Source organism: Homalodisca vitripennis, chromosome 4 (genome assembly GCF_021130785.1).
Source record: "Homalodisca vitripennis isolate AUS2020 chromosome 4, UT_GWSS_2.1, whole genome shotgun sequence".
Taxonomy (NCBI): Eukaryota; Metazoa; Arthropoda; class Insecta; order Hemiptera; family Cicadellidae; genus Homalodisca; species Homalodisca vitripennis.
This window is the reverse complement of record NC_060210.1, coordinates 88763700-88786795: the sequence shown is the minus strand read 5'-3', so window position 1 is coordinate 88786795 and position 23096 is coordinate 88763700. Positions and strand designations below refer to the sequence as shown.

Below are 23096 nucleotides of genomic sequence, written 5' to 3'. Positions count from 1 at the left end.
TCAAAGTTATCATCTCACGTGCAGAGTTGAAAACGAAATGGAAGACCCAAAACGACCCAATAAAGCAAACAAATTGTTACGTATTGATGCGGGAAACCGTGTAAGCGTTTTGAATAGATGCAATCTACAGTGCACAATGCACTTTTATAGTGGCGGAGTGCAGGAACAGCCAATGAGAGAGGAGAATAAAGCCAGTCCACCAATCACAAGCCGCGGCCACATCTCCCGCCAACAATCGCGAACAGCTACTCTCTTCGCGCCGTGGTGCGAGTGCCAGTCTGCCGTTCCCGGTTTATCTGAGAGCGACGTTGTGTTTCGCTCTGCGGCCTCTGTGTATTCAACAGTGTTTGGTATACCCCTGAATTTTTTTACTTTTAAGTGATAGTTAATTTTACAGTCTTTTTATATTGCATATATTTCATTCAAATTAAAACATTTAAAATATAAGAACTAAGTCTGGATTACCGAACTCGTGTGTCGCAAATGTAGTTTGTTCATTGAAAGAACATCTTATTTTTAAACAGTGCTCGTTTTTATAACTTCTTCAGCGACGTACACGCTATTGCCTCGAGTGTGAAAACCTATTTATGTTAGTTGGAGTCGGATTAAATACATTTTTGACAAGATGGATTATTGTTGTCGAGTTAAATGCCCAACAGGCTGGGAACTTTGAGATTAGTGACGCTTGCATGCTGAACGTAATCAAGGGGGAAAATCAAACACAGACCAGAGGTAAGTAATATAATTGTAGCATGTAAGGATTGGTAAGGTAAACGTTAGAATAAAACTACCAGATCCTCTTACCACACAGATGCAACAATGGTTTTATTTATCTCTGTGTTTTTACTTGTAACTAAGAGTGCTCATAAGGGCGGATGCGTCACTCACTAAACTAGTTATTTGTCTTACTTCACCGTAATCTGTTAACTAAGCAAATATAACAAATGAAATTTTGCAAGTAAGAATATTTACTGGAATAATAATTTTTTATATGTGGCCAAAGTTTTCAATTTGCGTTGCGTAAAGATTAATATTTGTAATATAATTTAAACTACAAGAAGTAAACTTCACAATTTTGTTAAGCTGTTCATCTCCAGCTTCTGTTTATTTAAGTTTCATGAGCATTTTTAAACATTGTTCCTTTCATTTCATTTGTCATTTATTTCATACCATAATTAATGGTAGAACTTGAGGTGTGGTCCGGTAGTAGATTTAAAAAAAGTTGATACGTTCAAATCTCTTTTGTTTAACAATACATTCACATAGTATTACATCAAAATCAGATACTGATACTAAATCTTTATAAAAATCAGAGGATTTTAAAATAAAATAACAATAATATTTTATATTAACTAATGTATAATTAATTATATTTGATTGTTTATAAACTCATGAATACTGTAAAGTATCATGTTAATGAGGTGTTTTAGCTTGTTACGCCTGAAAGAATTCATAGGGCTTCCTTCAAGAAGGTTAGGTGAGGGTTGAATGATTTTATACAACTGTGTATTTTTTACAGAAGAAAGATAAGAGCTTCCTTCTTGTGGGAGCTTTTAAAAGACTCGATAGTGCTAATATTGTGTTCCCTGAATAAATTTCTACGCGACTGGTTTCTCTTTAAAAGAATGTTGATCGGAGTACTGGAAGTCATGGCGATGAAAATGTCATAAACATACAGGGCTTAACCATGAGTTTTGACAATAATTAATTGTGGTGTGTTGGTAAAAATTATAAGATTTTGTAAGAAAAACCAGTATTAAAATAGCTAACGTATTATGTGTTTCTCCTGATATTTTAGTAAATTATACAGCCCGGGTTTCATCAAAATTTAAGTTTTTCATATTTTTAGTTGGATTGCACCCAAACCCAGTCTGTAATCCTTTTCGTAATATTGTGTCAGATACTAAATGGTTATTATTTTTTTACATCGAAATATGTATACCCGTTTTTAAGAAATTTGACATTTTTCGTCTTAAATAATCGAAAATAGAAAGAATTAAGGGTGGAGAGATCCTTAAATATAAGTAAATTGAGGCAACTTAGCGTACTATTAGCTATGTTTGATTACATACGCAAACATAAATAGTTTTCGAAACGGTATTGTTTTGGTTTTATGTAATCCCAAGACAGATTTTCATTTTCTAAAATAAGTTAAAATAAAACTCTTTAAAAAACCTACATTTTCTGAACTTTTTATTTTTTACTGAAATGAATTAAAAGCTAAAATTATTATTTTAAAGAACTCTTGCCATTGTAAGACGTTATAGATCACACAAATACTTGCGTGAAAGCACGTTTGTTACGTTTGTTTAATTTATCTTGTTTGTAATGTTACGTGTTTAGGGTTTTTTATGATTTCTAGATTTTTCTTTAAGATTGCATATCGTGAAATCTCAATTGCACTCAGATCGTATTTTTCTGCCGGGTTCTTACGGTAAATACCCGTTACAATTCAGTAATTTTCCATATTCTCTTATATCATGTATGAGTTCTCATATATCACCCGTATTATTCTATGTTTATACAATACTGTATAAACGATGTATTACATTAATTCAATAAAACTATATAAAATATTTTTTATTTTACTGGTCAGAGTGATCGATTGTTTAAAATAAAAATATAGTTTATATAAATAGAATTTTTCAGTACAGTAACAAAGTAAAATACAATTGCTGGACTTGAAAAGTGCGAAAATAAATAAATAAACTACGTATACATACACTCATTGTCAAGATTACATAGAGTATTTATTATTCTTTCCAGCACATGAGTTGCTGCAATTACCAAATCTAAACAAAAACTGTCCAAAATACTAATTATTATTAATTATTTGTGGAATTTTAAACTTATAACATTCCTCATCATATTATCTTGATAAAAGTCAGTGCGCGTGTATTTGTGTCGACGAAGATGATGTCACGCCTTAACTCATGTTAGCTAGGCGACTCAGATGTAGTTCAGCCCTTGTAGTCTTGCTGTAGGTTAAGGTCGTGTGGGGCAGACAAATAATGAACGTGCAGAGGTTACGCGGTACTACTCGACCACAACATTAAAATTAACTGTAATCATAGTAATTCCAGAAGTTAATAATGTACCACGCGTTTATTCCCAGAAGCAGAAAGAAACTTACTTTCTTTCAATGCCCTTTTGATATGAAGTGGTTCGATAGATTTATGGTTGGTTAGCCTTTTTATTCGTAATTGAAGAGTCGAATCTTTTTACATAACTTTCCTGACGACAGGATAAATATACATAACGTATTATTTACATTACGAGGAAGCATAGATAATTGACGTAGTAATTTTGTCGTCATAAATGAGTTTTTTAATAAATTATAACGAAAAGACATTAAGGTTTTTTTATGGACACGAATTTAAAAATATACGGGTATATATATTACTCAAGGGAAATTAATCTTAATGTGTAAAATAAGTCGTTATATTTTACTCTGATTTTATATGGCATATTCTTAGATTGTAAAAAAGATAAAACATACGGATCAGGTGATGTGCAATGTGTAATGATGTTGGCAATAGTGTACTGAACGACTGAATGGTAAATGTATTTCAGCTGATATAATCTATTTTGACTTGTGTGTGTTCCTGGTATCACTTACGTGTGAAATGTGATTTAGATTATGTTTTGTGAATGTAAAATATATCTAACTACATGGCATAGAGTATAAAAAACAAGCGGCTTCTACTCCACGGGTTTTCAAAGATCCAAAGTTAATATTATGAGAGTATTTTTGTTTAGTTTCAAACAGTTGATTACTAAAACACGCATGAGTATTATTATTTTATACAAAGAGCAAAGAAAACAAACATGAGTCTTATTTAAAGATGGCTCCAAATCACAAAATAGTTTTGGCTATTATATTTAACTCTTTAAATGAACATTTTTAAGTTTTGAAATTAAATATATATATTCTGTGATTATTTTTTGGAATTAAAAAAATGAAACTTTTCTATCCATTTACGTGCATTGGACGGCCCCTTGAAAGGGACTATTTCACTATAAGGGGTTCAGGGTTTGTATTTTTATTAATTTGCTTTTAATTATAAAAATAAGTAAAATATATTTGTTTTGTTATTAAAATATTGTTTCTTTTATAAAATAAGTATTTAAGGTTCAAAAACAGTAAACAAACATTTTTTAATTATGTACATGTGTTTTTTACATTTTTTTACTTTTTCTTTTGTACGTTTTAATGATAAACCATCACATGATAATCTATCACATCTTATAAACAAATTGTTCATTTACAAGATAATCTTCACTGAACACAACGTATTCCTGATGGCTTTTCATAAAAATTGTTCTCCCTTGTAATGCACCGGTACTATGCATTTAGTGCAATAGAAGAAGAATGTCATTGTGCATCTAGTATTTTTGCATCTTGAATTATTTTTATGATTACGTATTAAAAACCATCTGTATTATGTCTCAGCCAAAATATAATTCTGAACATCAGCTGATACAAACAGCTGACCCTTGCTCCCCTTGAGTTGAACAGTCCCTTCACAGGGACAATACTTCAGATATGCTTCAATGAATACAAAATTTCAAACTGGGTTGTTTTTAGTATTATACACCTTTACTTATACGAGAATATTTTTTCAAACAAAACAAATATATATTCACAACAAAGAAAATTTGGCCAACCATGCAGTTAGTAGCAACTCCATGTTTGTCTTCATTTATGAGAATCCCATTTATGTAATCCCTTTTATGAGAAATAACTCCTAGAGAGAATGTAACTATCTAGTGTTATCAAGCTACCGGTCTTTTGGTGACACAACAAACTAAAATTGAAACAATTAAACACAGTTCATTTTTAACCAATATAAATAGATCGTACCTGCAATAGGGTAAATCCACTGTAAGAATAAAATTGACATTAAAGGAAATCTCCTCCAAACAAAATAATTCCACCGTTATTTTATTTATATAATACAATAGACAAAATGGGTTTGAAAATTTTACATGTCAAAGTTAAGAAGACATATACCAAAATTAATAAAATATCTTTAAGACTGTTTATAATAACAAACGAAACAGCGAATTAACTAAACGGAAAAGAAAAGAAAATTAAAGGAGTACATCATGTGTTACTTCGACCAACAAATTAAACTCAGGTGAAACTAACCCAGTGACGTCACTTAGTTTAAGGAAAAACAAAGTATCTACGATTAACTAATAATAAATTAATACGTTGCGACTTTATTTATTACCGGATATACTAAAAATTCTTGTGTGTGCTTATCATACGATTTTAGTTCCTTTACATTTTGTCAGAATCATCCAAATTCTAATTAAGAGCTTTTTTCTGAAAATTGCCTTTTATTCAGTCATTTATGCTTACTATTTGTTTTACAGACATTATGTTTTTTAAATAATCTTTACAAATAGAATAAAAACAGTTAATGGTTATAAACGTCGACAGTTGCTGTGTTATCGTTAATTAGTCCGGAACGTTGACGCCTAGACTTAGCGGGTACCAAATTACCGAAATCATTATTGAATTTTAGCAGTCTTTCTGTGAATAAATTTATCTGATTGTATACTACACTCGAATGTTCTTCATTCAAAGAGTGTTGAAAATGTTATCTTACGGACGTACATTTTCGACCACCAGAGCTAGTAGCTTCGCTAGCGGTCGGTAATGTACATTTTGTATTCAAATGTATCCAATGCCTTCTAGAGCTGTCCTCACCAAACATCCGGTAGTGGCTATGGCGTGTTAATCTCACTCTACACTGTTGCCAGTTTTGCATGTATGAAGAGTTATTACTGATTAATCTCAACATCTGTTGTAATAAACAATCATCATGGTGTTACCATAATATAAGTACGTTTGATGTAATTCATATGTTTGTCAGACATCAACCAAACATTAGTGATCATAGCCACCAGTCCATAGTCAAAGGGGGGGGGGGTAGTAACTGCCCCCCATATCAGGTGATCAGCAGTGATATGGCAACACCGCCTCAAATATCTTGGGTCTTTATTGGTGCGAGCTGCTCTAGCAACCCGTTCTTAGTAATCATAACTGATAGAGAGAGAAATTTTAGAAAATGTGCCTAAAAATTCCAAATTAGATTTTATCAATATAATATTTTTAACGATCTCGATTTATAGCCCATAATCGTTTGCCGAATTATTTCAGGCTGGGTTCCGTTCATTATTTTCCAAATGCAAAAATGGTCTCATGAGATACAACTCTCAGTTACCACGGGCGGCATATGCTGGTCTCTGAAAGTCAGCCACATTCAAACTATTTGGATCGTAAATGAATAATGCACTGTAAACAAAAGTGGTAAAGAATCAAATAAATAAATAGCGGTAAAATTAGACGAGGTAAACACTCTCTCCATTAATACCTTGATGCTCCGCGGTGCGGAATTTGTTTGTTTGTGTGTTGGAATAAGTGTTTGTTTCGATGCGTGACTGTGTTAGTTTTCCTTTGGTCTGTTTAACCTGAGTATTTGCGTGCGATGAGTGGTACAACCTGTTTTCTTACTGTAATGCGTTTGCTTATTATGGCCTAAGATAACCATAACAGCGCTTAAGTGGTTTGAAAGATTTGGGTCAGCTATTGAAAACTGCGTGGGACACATTGTGATTCAATGTAAACTTGGAATAATGTTTTCAGGTGAACTGGGAAAAATAACAGTGATGCCATTAATTTTGCTGAGAGATCATTACGTCGATTAAATACGTTGATGATTTACTCTTGGTATTTTCAAAAGGCTGTCCTTTTTTCAGGTTATTTTCTATATCCAGACAAATAAATTTAGGGTTTAGATCAAGTGTAATTCGCCTAAATTAAAGTAAATAATAATTAAACATGCTGACAAAATTTTGTACAATGAATGCGAACACACAATTAATAGCCTGTAGGTAAAATGTGAAGAACTTTTATTACAGTAAGTAAATCTTATTTAGAACAGTCACATCAGTTAATATTAAAATGTAAAATAATGTTTGGTCTAAACAAAAGATAAATTGTATTTATTTTATGTTCACATTTTGTTTCTAAATTATCTACTCTAAATCTTTATAAATATTCCTCTGTTCGTGATTATCTTGTTTGTATGAATAGGCATTAATTTCTCTCAGCTTTCAATTACATATTCTTAAATTTCTGTTTATTTATATAAATTTAGATAGTTTTTATATGATATTATTATACACGTTAAATCCATTTGTTAGAACGGCAATCACCGAAATAATATTAAAGGACTTAAACCAATGAGAAGTCTACTTCGTGTGTATGTATAGCTTAGGTTGTGTTTACAATAACAAACATTTTGGATTACTTCAGGTTTTGAGACAACAGTTTCGTCACTCATGTTTTCTCGTACATAAAATATGCAGAAACCATATTTCATTTATCAATAGATGTTTTCTGTTTTCGAATCTACTCTATTGACATTATGAAAATTAGTTTCGGAATCCATCTTAAAAGTACCAGTTAACGTTTATCCTAATATTCCTTTTTAACTTAGGAAAACCGAAATGAAAACTTCCATTCCATTAGCAAGTAAACACCTTGAATTTCTACAGAATTGGTTTATAAAATGTTATAAATGTATATATATTTAACTTGAGCTTTCATGTATTTTTAAGATTTTTTCGCAAATCAACCCCATGAAAAACGTCAATCTAAAAGGCTAATATTATACGCACAACATTTATGTAGGCTATAATTAAGTATAAATTAAATGTTCTAGTTTACCACGAACATTAGCTTTTGTTTGATGTTTTACCCTCACAGAATGTAAAGTCAATTTAATGCATTTGATATTGCTGGCTTGGGTAAACTAAATTGCATTGTTTTTATTAGTCTGGCTGGATCCAACGAAATTAGAAACCTTCAACACATATGTGATATCCATAACAGTAAACCAATTCACAACCTAAAAGAATTTCTCAAGTTCCTCTAAATTTAGAAATTTTAAATTGAAGATTCTACCAATATATGATATCTCAACATATTGCGCTAACAAACTGAAAAACATAGCCTACACGATTTAAAATAAAGGCAAGATGACCAACGGTGCCAGTATATACCCAATTTAATCTTTCTGACAGAATATATTACGTTTAAATGCTTGTAAAGTACCATTACTCATTGCTGCAACGTTTCTAAGGTTAATTTTACTGTCTTCTGACGTGGTCTGAAATAATAAATATTAAAAATGTAATATTATTGTCACAAAGAATTAAGTAATTTTTAACAAAATCTCTCATAGTTGATTTAATACGTTTCTTATTTTACCCTAAAGCAAAATCATGTAACAAACAAACGTCAGGCATGATAGCTTACTGAAATATATTATTGAATAGTGTATTTATTTTAATTAAACATATTTTACACACAGTCCATAGTTGAGGTATAACACTTTGGCTCTCGTCTCTCTCTATCTAGAGAGCAGCGTTTGGCAGATAAGTGTTATCTATCGATTCACATGATTGTGGGATACATGACCTAAAATACAGGTAGAGCACGAAATTAGGTCAGATGGCCAGGTGAGTCAGTCAAGCTGAACTGAAAAATCAATAATACAAATCCGAGGTTAGACTGAATCGGAATAAAGTAAACCTGATGTGGTATTTATTAAATGTTTGTCGAAATTTATCTGCTTCTTACGCTTTACTGTTACTACCAATAATGTGGGCTTTATTTTACAATGTAATATAAATTAAGTTTATCAGTTTACAACGAGTATTTGTTTTTGTTTGATGTATCCCATCGCAGCATGTACAATCAATTTAATGCCTTTGATATTGCTGGCTTGAGTAAAATAATTTAAATTGTTTTTATTAGTATTGCTGGATCCAACGAAATTAAAAATCTTCTACATATATGTGATATTTATAACACTAAACAAATTTACAACATAAAAGAATTTCACAGCTTCCTCTAACTTTAAAAATTTAAATATTAAAATAAACATAAAGACTAGAAAAATAAGAGTAAGGAAATAATTAATAACTGCGTATTGTTAATTAGTGCTATTAAATTATAAATTTAACGTAACCGATTTCTTTCCGTCAGCTTAGACTTGCCAAGAAGAAATTAGTATCGCTACTATAATATCGACTGTAGTCGTAATTGATAGTATTGCCAAAATGTACTACCGTACTCACAAGTTTTAGAGTGTAGTTCCGGCCAAAATATCAAATATCAATCTTTATTAATTTTAGGACTTCCCATATTTTGCTTTTTGAATAGATAGATAGGCACTACAGTTTGAAAATCTAATCTTCATTTCACTCATTTATAACTTTATGATCATTATGTAAATGAGAAAGAATACGAAACAAATACATGTTTTATATTGTATTTTATCATGACTATAAAGGACGAGCCCTTTAACAATGACTTCTACCCATTTTTATCCGAAGCACACATTTTTAAAAGTCTGTACCGTTTGCATTCTAAGGTGTTGCCGCCTTCCATAACATAATATCAGATCGAGTTATTAATCGGTATTAATAAGTTATATTGGAGTAGCTGAACGCAATTTCTAATTATTCATCAGTGGAATTTTAACACTTCAAACCCCTGACGTCATCTATTTATCTTTTAATATCCTTAAACGTACCGAAAATACCCTAATGGCAGAACTGCAGTCACCACCCATATTTACCGACAAACTTCATTATCTGTTGATATCTGCTATCTCAGTTTATAGCACAATTATCGTTACCTTATCACTGCTTTCCACGACCTTCTGTGGTGCCGCCAACAGTGTCTTAGTTACAGCCAATATTGGTCGTGTGCTTGAACTGGGTCTCCCTTTATCAATGACATCACTTAGTTCGTGTCTTCCATTGGCATTACAACGTTGACATCGAGTTGGTAAGTAATAGTTATTGTGCCTCATTGTTTTGTACATCATCAAAATAGTATAAAAGCCTTTTGAGCACTTCGTAGAATACTTGATGATGTAACATGTAGAATTATCATGTGGTTGTCTATTTTAAGAAGTGTTGTTCTCAAGTGGCCATATTCACTTTGAGTTTTCGAAAATAATTCAACAAGATTTTATATCAGTGTACAACCATTTTCTATCAAGTGTTATCTAATCCAAAGAAGTAAATCGCGTGACTTTTTAAAAATTTTATAAATCATTGCTTTTAAATATTTATATAGTGTACTTTGTTCTCGTGATGGCTGTCAGTTTATGGAGATTATGTACTCATTTAAGGGATAGTTACTAGGTACTTATCAAAGTAATAAGAATGTCAATATCTTAAAAGTAAGAAGATAGGTTCATATTAATTCACGGGTGGTTTATGGTTGTTACTTTTTAAGTAGGTTACTGACACGAGGATACTACTATCCATAAGAGTATTTCACCACTGTGACCTAACCTCATTTTTTTCACTATGATGGCACAATTTATAGGTGAACATTGATTAAATTCCTTTGACCCAAATCTATTCTTCGGTGCGGTTTAGATGTGTAAAATTCAGAATAGTATCTGTTTACAATCACGTCCACACATATGGCCTCGTCCGAATCGTTAGTGTAAACAACTCTCTCAGACAGATGAGTCATCAGCCAGTCTAATGTGTTTGTTGAGACTTTCCGTCGATTTCTTGTTCTATGTTTTCTTCTTTATGTGTGTTTTAAAGAATAACATAACACATACACATAGTATGTGTGTGTAATAGAGATACATACTTTCTCTTAATCACTGATTTTGCTGTTTATATGTTTTTTCTTCGCTTGACATCTAATTAAGTTAAGGTTCAATCAAAAATAGGAAACGTAACAATAATTTTAAAGAGGAATTTATTGTTATTATTACTCTTTTTAGTATGTATTAGTATATTTTTGAATCATGTTATAAGGAGAGCGAAGTGTTTATGTGATATAACTTAAGTTTGTTTCCTATTATTTCTAAAAATATTACATTTTCAAGAGTAAAATTAAAAATAAATTAAAAATTTTAACTAAAAAGTGTACAATCAAGACAGAGGTAAAAGAGTATAAGGTCAACATAATTAAGCCATCCCCTTTCATTTAAGTATTTTGATTCATAAAAAATGGGAACAGTTTCTTGTTTTGAAAGCGACCGAGCTAATTTTTTGTAGGACGTATCTAGGAACAGTTTTAGCTCAAGCGAGTTGTCATTCATGAGCTAGGAGCATATCCGGTCCGGATGACCAAAAAACGGTAACACGCCCAATATAATCACAAGCCTATATTTGCCGATGACCGATATATCCAATGGTAGACCATATCTTATCACCTCTGATAACAGATATCAGCTACGGTCTAATTATCACAGCAACATCCTGCAGGCGCTGCCATCGTGCGTTATATACCCAAGGTTAATTAATTCCCTACCATGACTAATGCAGCTGTTTGTTGCACGTATAGGTTAATGCAATATAACACTGAGCAAGAACCCCATTATCTCTACCCAATAATGTTGATCTGCCAATTGATGTCACTAGTATATTTAATTGCGAGTCAGTCATTATGTTATCAATCTAATCTCGAATAAACTGTCAACCACAAAGTATTCATCCATGTAAGGGAATTAACAAATCTTGTTGTAAGCGACTTAAGTGTATTTGTGTGCTGATATCTTTAAACTATTTTTGTTATTTATTCACAGTGAATATAAGAAATATTTGTCACAATCTATTAATTAATTAATTTACTGGCAAATGCAATGATTCATCACTAATTCTAAGGTTATGATGAAAACTCACTTCATTTAAATTTCACAATGTCCTGTACACTTTACCAATATTGACAATCCGATTACATAATCTTGACAGGTGAATGCAGTCCGAATGCGTTATTAAGTGGGCATATATGACAATCGTTGTTGGAGACAAAAACAATTATTATTATCCAAATAAAAGCTAATGCCCAAACAATCCAAATTCATACGTCTCAATGAGGAAAATAACTGGGCCCAGCTAACAGAGTTCGCTAGTTAGCACACATCAACAGGGCAGTTCCTAGGTTTGGCCTTCAGATAGCGTTGTGAACAGTCTTTTAGTAAAAATTCTGGATTATATCTTCTCTGAGCTAAAACCTCCTTAAAATTGAATGATGCGCCTAGCAAACCGGTTAACCTATGACATGATAAATTCTAGGATGTATTTCATAGATAATTGTCATATTCATGTAATATTCATATTCATACGTAAATCTGATTTCACCTTACCCAATTTTCGTAATCATAGGATGATTAACTTGCATTTTTATTGCACACAACTTTGGAGAACTGTATGAAGACGTGCAATACTCTTTTAAGCTACAGAACCTTTAAAATTTATTTTTCATTCTCAAAAATACATTATAATACTAAAATGAAATTAAGTATTTTCCATATAATTACGTAACCCAACACCGTTGACATTATGCTTAGTTTATTTTTTGTGATTTGTAACTTCTGTCTGTTAATATGGGTATGTATTCAACAATATCGTGCATTAGCAGACACTGCTCTCAAACGAAATGTAGGGCGCGGAGAATTGGCTTGCAAGACCTATAAGCTACAGTTTTGCTGTTACCACATGACACAGCCCGCAACCGCAACCGCGCCCTGCAATACTATACGACAGCTCGAGTGGGTCTGGGGTGGTTAATACCTCAGCCAAGGTGCTGGTCGGTAGGAATCTGGGCGAAGCCCTGACTTGAGCATGTCTCGAATCCTATTATTACTTCACTCTTTGGGTCGGTCTCTCTGGTGAAATATAAAATCCTTGGCTGGTCCTCATTCAAAATATAGTTTTCTCTTTCGTAAAATTATTTTCCTGAGCTTTTAAAAGGCTTCAATAAAAGTATCTCAGAATAATAGATCAAAATAGATTATTTCAACGTTCGGTGAAATTTTTGAAATTCTAGTTTTTTGAAAATTTGAAGAAGTATCTGTCAGATCTCTCAATTACATCTCGTTTTTAATCATTTATGACACATTTTGGCACTGCTAGTTATTTTCTTTTGCTTGATACGCTGAAGGTCTCCAATGTCAGAACCATGCCACAGTTAACAGCTACAGACGGCAGTGCAAATTGTCTGTACTTGGAGCAGAATTAAATATGATATTCATGTAGCAGCTGCTGGTGTACCCCAAGGTTCAATTCTGAGGTCATTGCTCTTTTTATTGTTCGTCGTTAAACTACCAGCCACGCCTTAAATGTGACCTTTCATTTGGTACAGTATGTTGATGTTAAGAAGTGATGTTTTAAGATCTAGGTCGTTTGATTTTTGGAGTGAATCGTTAACACCTATTCAAATCAACTCAAGAGTGGTTTCGTGCAATTACTTCATTTTGAATGCTGTCAAAAGTAATAACAGGGTTGTTTATATTTAAAACATATCTTAAGAAATAGTAGTACTTTTATTTTAAATGGGCTAAAGGTACTTCACTAGCGTATCTTAAATTCAGTCACATTTTAGGTGGATTAGTCAGATTATCAAGTTTGTTGCAACGTCTACTGCGTTGTTATTGTTGTTCTAACATTGTTATTTCTTCGATAAGATAACTGAGTTAGAGGTCAACGTCATACCTTTCTGATTTGTGTTTTTCAGTCTTGGGTAATCCGAGCCGTTGTCTCTCTGGAAAGAGAAATGGCAGAGGGAGCCATGAGGATATACATATTTTTAGTTCAAAACGTGTTTTTAACATATACATTTACAAACTATGCTACTTAAGAGCAAAATGTACTGGCAGCCAAATGTACTGTTGACCCATAAGAACAACGTTAAACCTCGTAGGCTATGAAGACCTTATTTTCGTCATAGCATTATAGTAGATGTCTATTTTAAAGACATAATTAATGTGTATCTAATCTCTCTTTAGCTGTTTTTAATATATATATATAATATATATATATATATTATATATATATATATATATATATATATATATATATATATATATAAGTTATTCAGAAAATATCTCAAATTTTCTAATTCATCGTTGAAATAATCGAAAAGTTTACAAAATCGTTGCTTACGAAAAAGGGTTTCAAGTGGTCTAATCCAAGATAGTGGTTCTTTGCAGAGCTAAGCAATAGCCTGATACTCAACAGGTGTGGTAATAACATCTCAATATCATCAACACAAATCTGGATGCCGCAGTCAGTATAGGCGAATTGGCATTGATAAATATTAAATAAACAGAGGTCCCAAACTATGAACACTTGAACCTCTTCCGATTCAGCAGGTCTCAGCCTACAATCAACTTAATTTATACTCTATATGTCCTTTCGGTAAATCTTAAGCTCAGCGACTACCGCTCCAATCGCCGTAATTTTTTTTCGCATACTAACACAGGTTAACGTAATTTCACCGAAAAACAATAGTCCCGATTATCGCTAACATATAAAAACGAGTTTTTCGGCAGTAAAATGTTGGCAATACAAAACACATAAATAACGAGATTTTCGACTATCAAACTAAAAACAATGGCCGACCATGGTCGTTTTGATGAGTTGACAGTAGTCACGTGACAAACAGGAAAGTTTCCGATTGGCCGGACGGGTCACGTGACCTATAGGACGGCTTCGATTGACCGCCAGATGTAAACAAACAAACCCACATGGACAAGGAATAATTAGTGAAGTTATTGACATGGCGTGCGATGGTTCTTGTCACACGCTAAAAAGACCCTAGCTTGCGTATTCAAAACTCAGATCACGCGATGCTTGCCCGCTGCGCAGCGCTTTGCGCTGCTTGCTCTTTTAGAAAAAAATTAACTCGAGCTTGCAAAGTCTAAGCCCAGATCACGCCATGACTGCTTACACACACAAAACTCAGACAGAACTAACGCAGGTTTCATTACAGGCAAAAGGTAACCGGCGCGCGTTTATCACTGATAAGATAAGACGAGTTTATACTAGAAGTAGTACCTGGACTACTGCCCTACGAACTAATAAGATCAAAAAACGAATAAATGCAATGTCAGTCAGGTTTTTTAATTTTATTTTTTCCGACATTTTTGGGGGGGGGGGGGAGTAAACGGCTACGGCGATAATCGGGATTACTTTTTTCGGTGAAATTACGTTAACCTGTGTTAGTATGCGAAAAATTACGGCGATCGGAGCGGTAGTCGCTGAGCTTAAGATTTACCCTTTCGGTATAACAGATAGTATATGACTTAAGGGCAGATGAAAGTACAAAATGACAAGACTTCTAATGAAGAAAATGGTAAGGGATGTTCTCAAACATAATTTGGTAGTCAAGGTAATAGCTTACCACCTTGATCACGTCAGTGTACAGCTGTAAAAGCTATTGAAAATTGTCGAAATGTTTGAAAGAATCAAATGGTCTGTTGTAAAGCCGTATTGGAGTGAAATATAACAGCAGATTTGTACAAATACCTGCACATAACCTACTAGAATATCTTTGGTACAACACCATAACAGAAGTCTTTCTAAAATGTGACTGACGGAGTACCGGAATTCTTTTTGGAACTGGTGTGACTACCAGGTCGTTATCTTCCAGATAATAAATACCACTTTTAACAATAAAATCGTCCTGAAAAGCGTGTTCAGTAGCGAGAATATCAGATATACCCTCGGTAATAACGTGTGAAGAGGCGATGATGTCAGATATACTCTTCATAATAACGTGTGCAGATACGACGATATCAGATATACCCTTGGTAATAACGTGTGAAGAAGCGATGATGTCAAAACCCTTGATAATAACGTGTGCAGATACGACGATATCAGATATACCCTTGGTAATAACGTGTGAAGAAGCGATGATGTCAGATGTACCCTTGATAATAACGTGTGCAGATACGACGATATCAGATATACCCTTGGTAATAACGTGTGCAGAAGCGATAATAATCAGATATGCCCTTGGTAATAACGTGTGCAGATACGACGATATCAGATATACCCTTGGTAATAACGTGTGCAGAAGCGACGATATCAGATATACCCTTTTTCATAAATTCAGGGATGCTCTATAACTTGAGAGAATTTTTCAGTTTCTTGACAACCTTAGTTAAAACAGCATATGTTCACCTTATTATAGCAGGATTAGTAACGCTTCTACAAAACTGTTCATTTTGACCCACGTACATTTCAAAAACTTTAGCTAATTTTTTATCTCTTTGGAAAATATTTGTGAATTCGAATACTTTTTATACTCAATATTTCGTTCAAACTTTATACTACCGTTATTTAGTTGCATTATATATTTTTTTCGCAACCCTGTTACTTGTTAGTGGTTAGTATTAATTTTCTCCGATGTTCTTGGAACTGAGTTTTTGGCGGAATAATGACCTAATTGGCATGCGTAGTAATTTTTTCTCCCTTGAACTTTGTAGCTGAAGATCTTGCTGCTGAGCAACTCCTAGCGCGCCTTGTCCGCGACATCAAGTTTTTGGACACTGTTCCACAAAATTTTATGATATAGAATTTAGATCGCTATTAAATACTTCTAGATTGCTGCCTTCGGCAGTAATTCAATTCTAATTTTACCCCTCTTCACAGTTCAGAATACACATTATAGTCAGTCATTTTCAACGTAAAGACAGCTTAAATATCTGGTGAGCAGAACGCTGTTTATTTAATTAAAATGATCAGGTAGCCTAAACCTTACAGGTATGATTTCCTCCTTTTCCCTTGCAGAAGCAATTAAAAGACCTAAGCGGCAAAATTGATATAAAGTTAACGAAGCATATCAGCCCAGTTATAAGATGAATAGCCAAATTGGCATTAGAAATCAAATAATCCCTTGATGATGATATAAGTAGTACTGAAAGGCTTAAGAATTTTTCAGCCAACTGACTGCTTAGATATCTTACATGGATATCTTGCACATTTATTTATCTCATCATGGATGCAACACGTGAATAAGTAAAAACAAAAAAGCTTAAATCCCTGCCTTTCACAATCACTGAAATACCTCACTAGAAGTCTCACCAGTTGAAATTTTAAGGATGGTATTTAGGACAATCTTATTTTGAAGGAGCTGTTTTCTTTTAACTCGTGAGTAAAAAATACATCAATAGGGACAAGAGCGCTCATCCTAGTTACTCGTGTAGCGCCGAAACATGCAAGTAAGCTATAAAATTAATTTTAAATTTTTTCAAATAATTTAAACTCAAGTTCCAGATAAGTTTGTGGATGACATTCGGATGATCTGTAGAGGAAAAGGAATTGTAAGAAAATAACGTTTATGCGTCCAGGTAAACGAGAATCTCAACCCACTTACATAAAAAAAAACATCATCCCTTAGTGCAATTTGTTCTATTTTGTGTCATCCTTATAAACATTAAAATGATCTGAGTTGAATGGCATTAAGAAAGGGCAGATGATAACCATATATCGGATAGAAGATCAATACCAACAGCCAAAGATGCTCTCTCTAGACCATTCTCTGTACGGTTGAAAATTAAAATGATTTATCTCAAAATGCAACTTTTCTCTGGAATAACAACTAATGAAGGTAACGGTTTTTAGTTGGCTGTTACAGTGTAAGATAGACTGTTCCATAAGGTTTATTAATTGTGATCATACATTCACGGTGTTCTTTCTTCGGAACATTGTACAATGTTTATTTTCATCCAGTTTTAGTTCTTTTCATTTGTACAACGAATAAATAGGTTTAAAACAAAAATAATGTAAAACGAAAATTTATCTTTCAGTTGTTGTCACGAATGCGTTAAATCGCTTATAAAATATCCTCTAATCAAGGTTTTTGGCAGAAAAAAATTGAATAAACGTCCTTTTCAGTGGGTAAACAATACGTAAATAGTAAGGACAAGCCCCTTCTTGATCATAATTGTTGAAAAATCTGAATCTTGATATTTTGGAAAATGCAATCAAAATTTCGTTCTCCACACTTAACTACAACTAAAAAAGAAATAGTTTGGAACAAAAAAGTTTACAAATGTTTCATCATAGAATATAGTGTCATTCTGTATTACCTTTTCATTAGTCAACTTTAAAGTTGTTTTGTTGAAGCAACAGGTTATTCTAAAATGTGAGTGATATGCCATCTCAGTTGTGCGACTTCAATTCGGCTTTTACTTCACAACAATAATCTGGAGGATAGAGTTAAGCTAGCTGTGATCGCAGGGAACATACAGATATAAAGATCGGTTCCCAGATTCGAGAGCCAGTGATGGGATAGTATTGTTTACACCAACAAAACTCGACACGCGTGCAAGGCTGGCCCAAGGCCGAGGTCTGATGTGTCACGTCGCGGGTCTGGTTACTGGATACATGACTGGCAGCGTTTGTAAACATGAGCGATAGTACAGGCGTGTTTTGGTGATCTCGACAATACTACATTACATTTGACAGATTAGTGGAGATGTTGACCATAATATTTCCTCTTTGGCTCTGCGTTCGTCTTCGACTAAAAGGTCAAGTCGACTTGAAAGACAGTCAAGTTTTTGAAATCTGCTCTTTTTATACTTCATTAAACTTAATGCTATCAATTATCATCTTGGTTTTGGCCGTCCATACGTGTGTTTGACATTAAAATGTGTTATAGGATACTATTTTGGGATCTTCGGTTATAGTTTTTATTGACTGTTTGACTAAAATGGACTTTATATTTTACTTAAATACACAAATATAATTCTAAGGTTTTTAGAAACAGTTATACAGTAAACTAGGCACTTTATATTACGTTATGTTTGTTTTGATTTAAAGAAAATCCGCTAAAGGTCTACAGTAAATCCGAAAACATCTTGTATACATTAAAAGTCCAATGATGCGAGCCACCGCGTCGACTTAACTGAAGCCCTTCTTCTTCATTATAAAACCTTTCAGATGCATGGACAAAACGCTGAAGATCCAGGCCTGTTGCAGGAGCGTAAAAGACCTCGGGGCGGTGTTACTGCGACGCGCTGTTTCCATGGCTCTCTACTTATCGTTGGATAGAACTTTGCTATTGGTTGGGTAATAGTTTATTGTAAAGATAAACCATTTTTTAAATGTGTCTTTGTTTTTCTACTTGTTCTGTTAGCGTACTAAATTTTGTCTGCTGCATATGTAATGTAATAATATTTTGCCAAAGAACAGAGACTAAACAAAGCCGAAACAATACACATTCCGACTTTCAGGATGTAGGTGTCCTTCTGTTGTTTCGACTTTGTTTAGTCTCTTCAGTCATAGATAGGTCTGAAGATCACTGTGAGACAACGTTAAATGTGAAGGAAAGTGATGTAGTTTCATTTATTCATTCAATGACAATCACAATTCACTGGGCGGTACGAGCGTTCAAACTCACTTTTACATACTCCTTCCGCCTGAGTTCCCTATTTTCAAAATTTCATGAATAGTATACTACCTAAAAATGTATAAATTTCCAAATTTGAATTTCTGAGTGGTAGCTAAGTAGTTGCAGACTTCAGCAACTCTGCTACGCATGTGACAGATTTCAGTCACATAGGAAGGTGGAGAGCAAGGCACATAACTTTGTTAAATGCTGTGTGCGTTAAGCTTTATTTTATTACTTTAAGTCTACAGTACCTGTATATTATTAACTGCAGTACGGTATTAACAGTAACAAAACATACTGACACGGCCTAGCCTCAGTACCAGAGAAGAATAAGATCTTCTGGTTGACCGGGCACAAGATTTAGGAATATTTCCGTTACAAGGTTCCGTAAAAGCTACAAGAATGCACATTACACTAACTCTGACACACTCTAATCTCCCGTCTTTTGACAGCTTCCGCCCTTTGTCTGGTCCCTTTTCAACATACCGAAACCCATCAAGGGTAGCATTTATCATAAGAAACTAACAATTCTGATTAAAATCTACCCGACCACCATGCATCTATATTACTTTTGTATAAAAGGATCCTTGGGTCCGACTACTTTTGTCCGATTGGACCTAACAACGAACATAACCTAGCCATTCACTGTTAGAATATTCATACCTTGTTTCGTAAAGACGCCTTAAGAATTTTGGTCGTAATCGTGATGATACACAAATAGAGAATATTTACCCGTACGCACTGTAATAGTTAGATTAAAATGTAAGTACATACAATAGGTAAGAATAGGCCAATCGAATTCGGGTTAAAAAAATATATTGTTAAACAAAATCAGATCCCACAAAAATAAATCACATGTTCTAAAGATAAGAAAACAAATATTCCACGAGGTTTGAAGCAAAATGTGGGGACATTGGGCTCAAAAGAAAAACCATTGAAGATAAGGATATGAATCTTTTGCAGTATGTGCATGATATATGATTGAAGAGAATGTACATATTCCTTTGTTATGAATAATGTATTATACTAAATAAAATGTAATTTTTTTAACTAATTTTTTTTTTTTTTTTTTTTTAGCTTTCATCAGTTTTCATAATTATATTCTCAAATTAATTTTAGAAGTTTTTATATATTTATTATCTATTTAACATCGGTTCATCAAACTTAAAATAACGAGCGTACGTGCCTAAATCCCTTGCACTTAAACCCGAAATCCTCAATAGCTAAAAATAAAATTCCAAAACTTAGGCTAATTTCCTAGCTTTTTCAGTTCATAAATTATCTTGTACGGTTTCATAATACATCAACCAACACAAAATTGTCCATTAACTTCACCTTTTCAAATGTTTATTACGGTTTTATATCATCTTTTGCTTGAGGATCACTAAAATGGAATGACGTAACTTGCAAATGAAGCGTTTTCACCTATGTTTATGTATTGTTATTTTTAGTAGTATACTGCGCTGTAGAGGTGAGACTCTGATAAAATATTACCTCTGTAATATTGATTCCCCTTCAACAGGTTTGCATGGTAACGGTATATCATTGAAATAATCTATTATAATTAATGATATAAAATAGACATTTACACATTTTATCATCATGAATTATTGTTTGAAAAAATTGCATTGCAAAAAACACGTACTCGTAATACTGGCTGGGTAGGTGGCGCCGGGGGCCACGGCCGACTCACGCGTGGTGATGGGCTACTTGTCACTTCCGACCTCATTTAGCCAAACTACATTGTTTATAAACAATTATAAAGAATAAGATTTTTTTTAAATCCCGGTATTGTCAGAAACCACCAGAACAAATAAAATAAAAATTTCTTAAATAATGACTTTTTAATATTTTATAGTTAATTTGTAAAAACATTTTTTACTATTTTTTACGATTTAGTCCAATAAAATGTAAAAAATATACTTTTCGAAATGCGTGTTATTTCAGAATTTCAGAATGTACTTTTGTATAAAAGGATCCTTGGGTCCGACTACTTTTGTCCGATTGGACCTAACAACGAACATAACCTAGCCATTCACTGTTAGAATATTCATACCTTGTTTCGTAAAGACGCCTTAAGAATTTTGGTCGTAATCGTGATGATACACAAATAGAGAATATTTACCCGTACGCACTGTAATAGTTAGATTAAAATGTAAGTACATACAATAGGTAAGAATAGGCCAATCGAATTCGGGTTAAAAAAATATATTGTTAAACAAAATCAGATCCCACAAAAATAAATCACATGTTCTAAAGATAAGAAAACAAATATTCCACGAGGTTTGAAGCAAAATGTGGGGACATTGGGCTCAAAAGAAAAAACCATTGAAGATAAGGATATGAATCTTTTGCAGTATGTGCATGATATATGATTGAAGAGAATGTACATATTCCTTTGTTATGAATAATGTATTATACTAAATAAAATGTAATTTTTTTTAACTAATTTTTTTTTTTTTTTTTTTTTTTTAGCTTTCATCAGTTTTCATAATTATATTCTCAAATTAATTTTAGAAGTTTTTATATATTTATTATCTATTTAACATCGGTTCATCAAACTTAAAATAACGAGCGTACGTGCCTAAATCCCTTGCACTTAAACCCGAAATCCTCAATAGCTAAAAATAAAATTCCAAAACTTAGGCTAATTTCCTAGCTTTTTCAGTTCATAAATTATCTTGTACGGTTTCATAATACATCAACCAACACAAAATTGTCCATTAACTTCACCTTTTCAAATGTTTATTACGGTTTTATATCATCTTTTGCTTGAGGATCACTAAAATGGAATGACGTAACTTGCAAATGAAGCGTTTTCACCTATGTTTATGTATTGTTATTTTTAGTAGTATACTGCGCTGTAGAGGTGAGACTCTGATAAAATATTACCTCTGTAATATTGATTCCCCTTCAACAGGTTTGCATGGTAACGGTATATCATTGAAATAATCTATTATAATTAATGATATAAAATAGACATTTACACATTTTATCATCATGAATTATTGTTTGAAAAAATTGCATTGCAAAAAACACGTACTCGTAATACTGGCTGGGTAGGTGGCGCCGGGGGCCACGGCCGACTCACGCGTGGTGATGGGCTACTTGTCACTTCCGACCTCATTTAGCCAAACTACATTGTTTATAAACAATTATAAAGAATAAGATTTTTTTAAATCCCGGTATTGTCAGAAACCACCAGAACAAATAAAATAAAAATTTCTTAAATAATGACTTTTTAATATTTTATAGTTAATTTGTAAAAACATTTTTACTATTTTTTACGATTTAGTCCAATAAAATGTAAAAAATATACTTTTCGAAATGCGTGTTATTTCAGAATTTCAGAATGTTATTTTAACCACAACTATGATTTAAGGCAGCTCAATGGTTCCACCAATGAGTGGGCGTGATTCGACGAAGATTACAGCAGAGTAAATTTTTACATTTTAAAAATATTCATCTAACCTTTCACACACGGGCCATCATCATTTCAAGTAATTCTCACATTTACTGAGGAGAAGCTAATAAGAACAACGCACTCAGAACTAATGCTATAGTGGGGTTACTTGAAGCCAGGACCAATCACATCAAAGCATCGTGGTAGACCGCAGTGTAAATATTCATGTAAATGATACCAGTTGATATCGATGTAGACCTCCAAGATGACATTGTGATGCACTTTACCACAACCTGACCACTATGTTCTTACTCTGCTACCCTGATACTCGTACTAGCTAACTTGATCTGTCGGTCGGGCCAAGGTAGGGTATTATCTATTTATCTTATCCATTTGTTTAAACTTACAATCTAAACTTATTTATGTCAGTGTTTCAATATTTATTGTTTGTCA

The 23096-nt window shown here is 33.0% G+C and overlaps 1 protein-coding gene across 2 annotated transcripts in view; it reads left to right on the top strand.

Annotated features, from left to right (window-relative positions):
- Positions 1-273: 273 nt before the first annotated feature.
- LOC124359728 (cGMP-dependent protein kinase, isozyme 1-like) overlaps positions 274-23096 on the top strand; it is a 152945-nt gene continuing 130122 nt past the window's right edge. Inside the window, exon 1 of one of the 2 annotated variants that reach the window (XM_046812707.1) lies at positions 274-732. The gene's annotated coding sequence lies outside the window, so the exon portion shown is untranslated. Of the gene's footprint in view, positions 733-9754; positions 9875-23096 lie in introns of those variants that run through there. The other variant, XM_046812706.1, reaches the window with a different exon arrangement.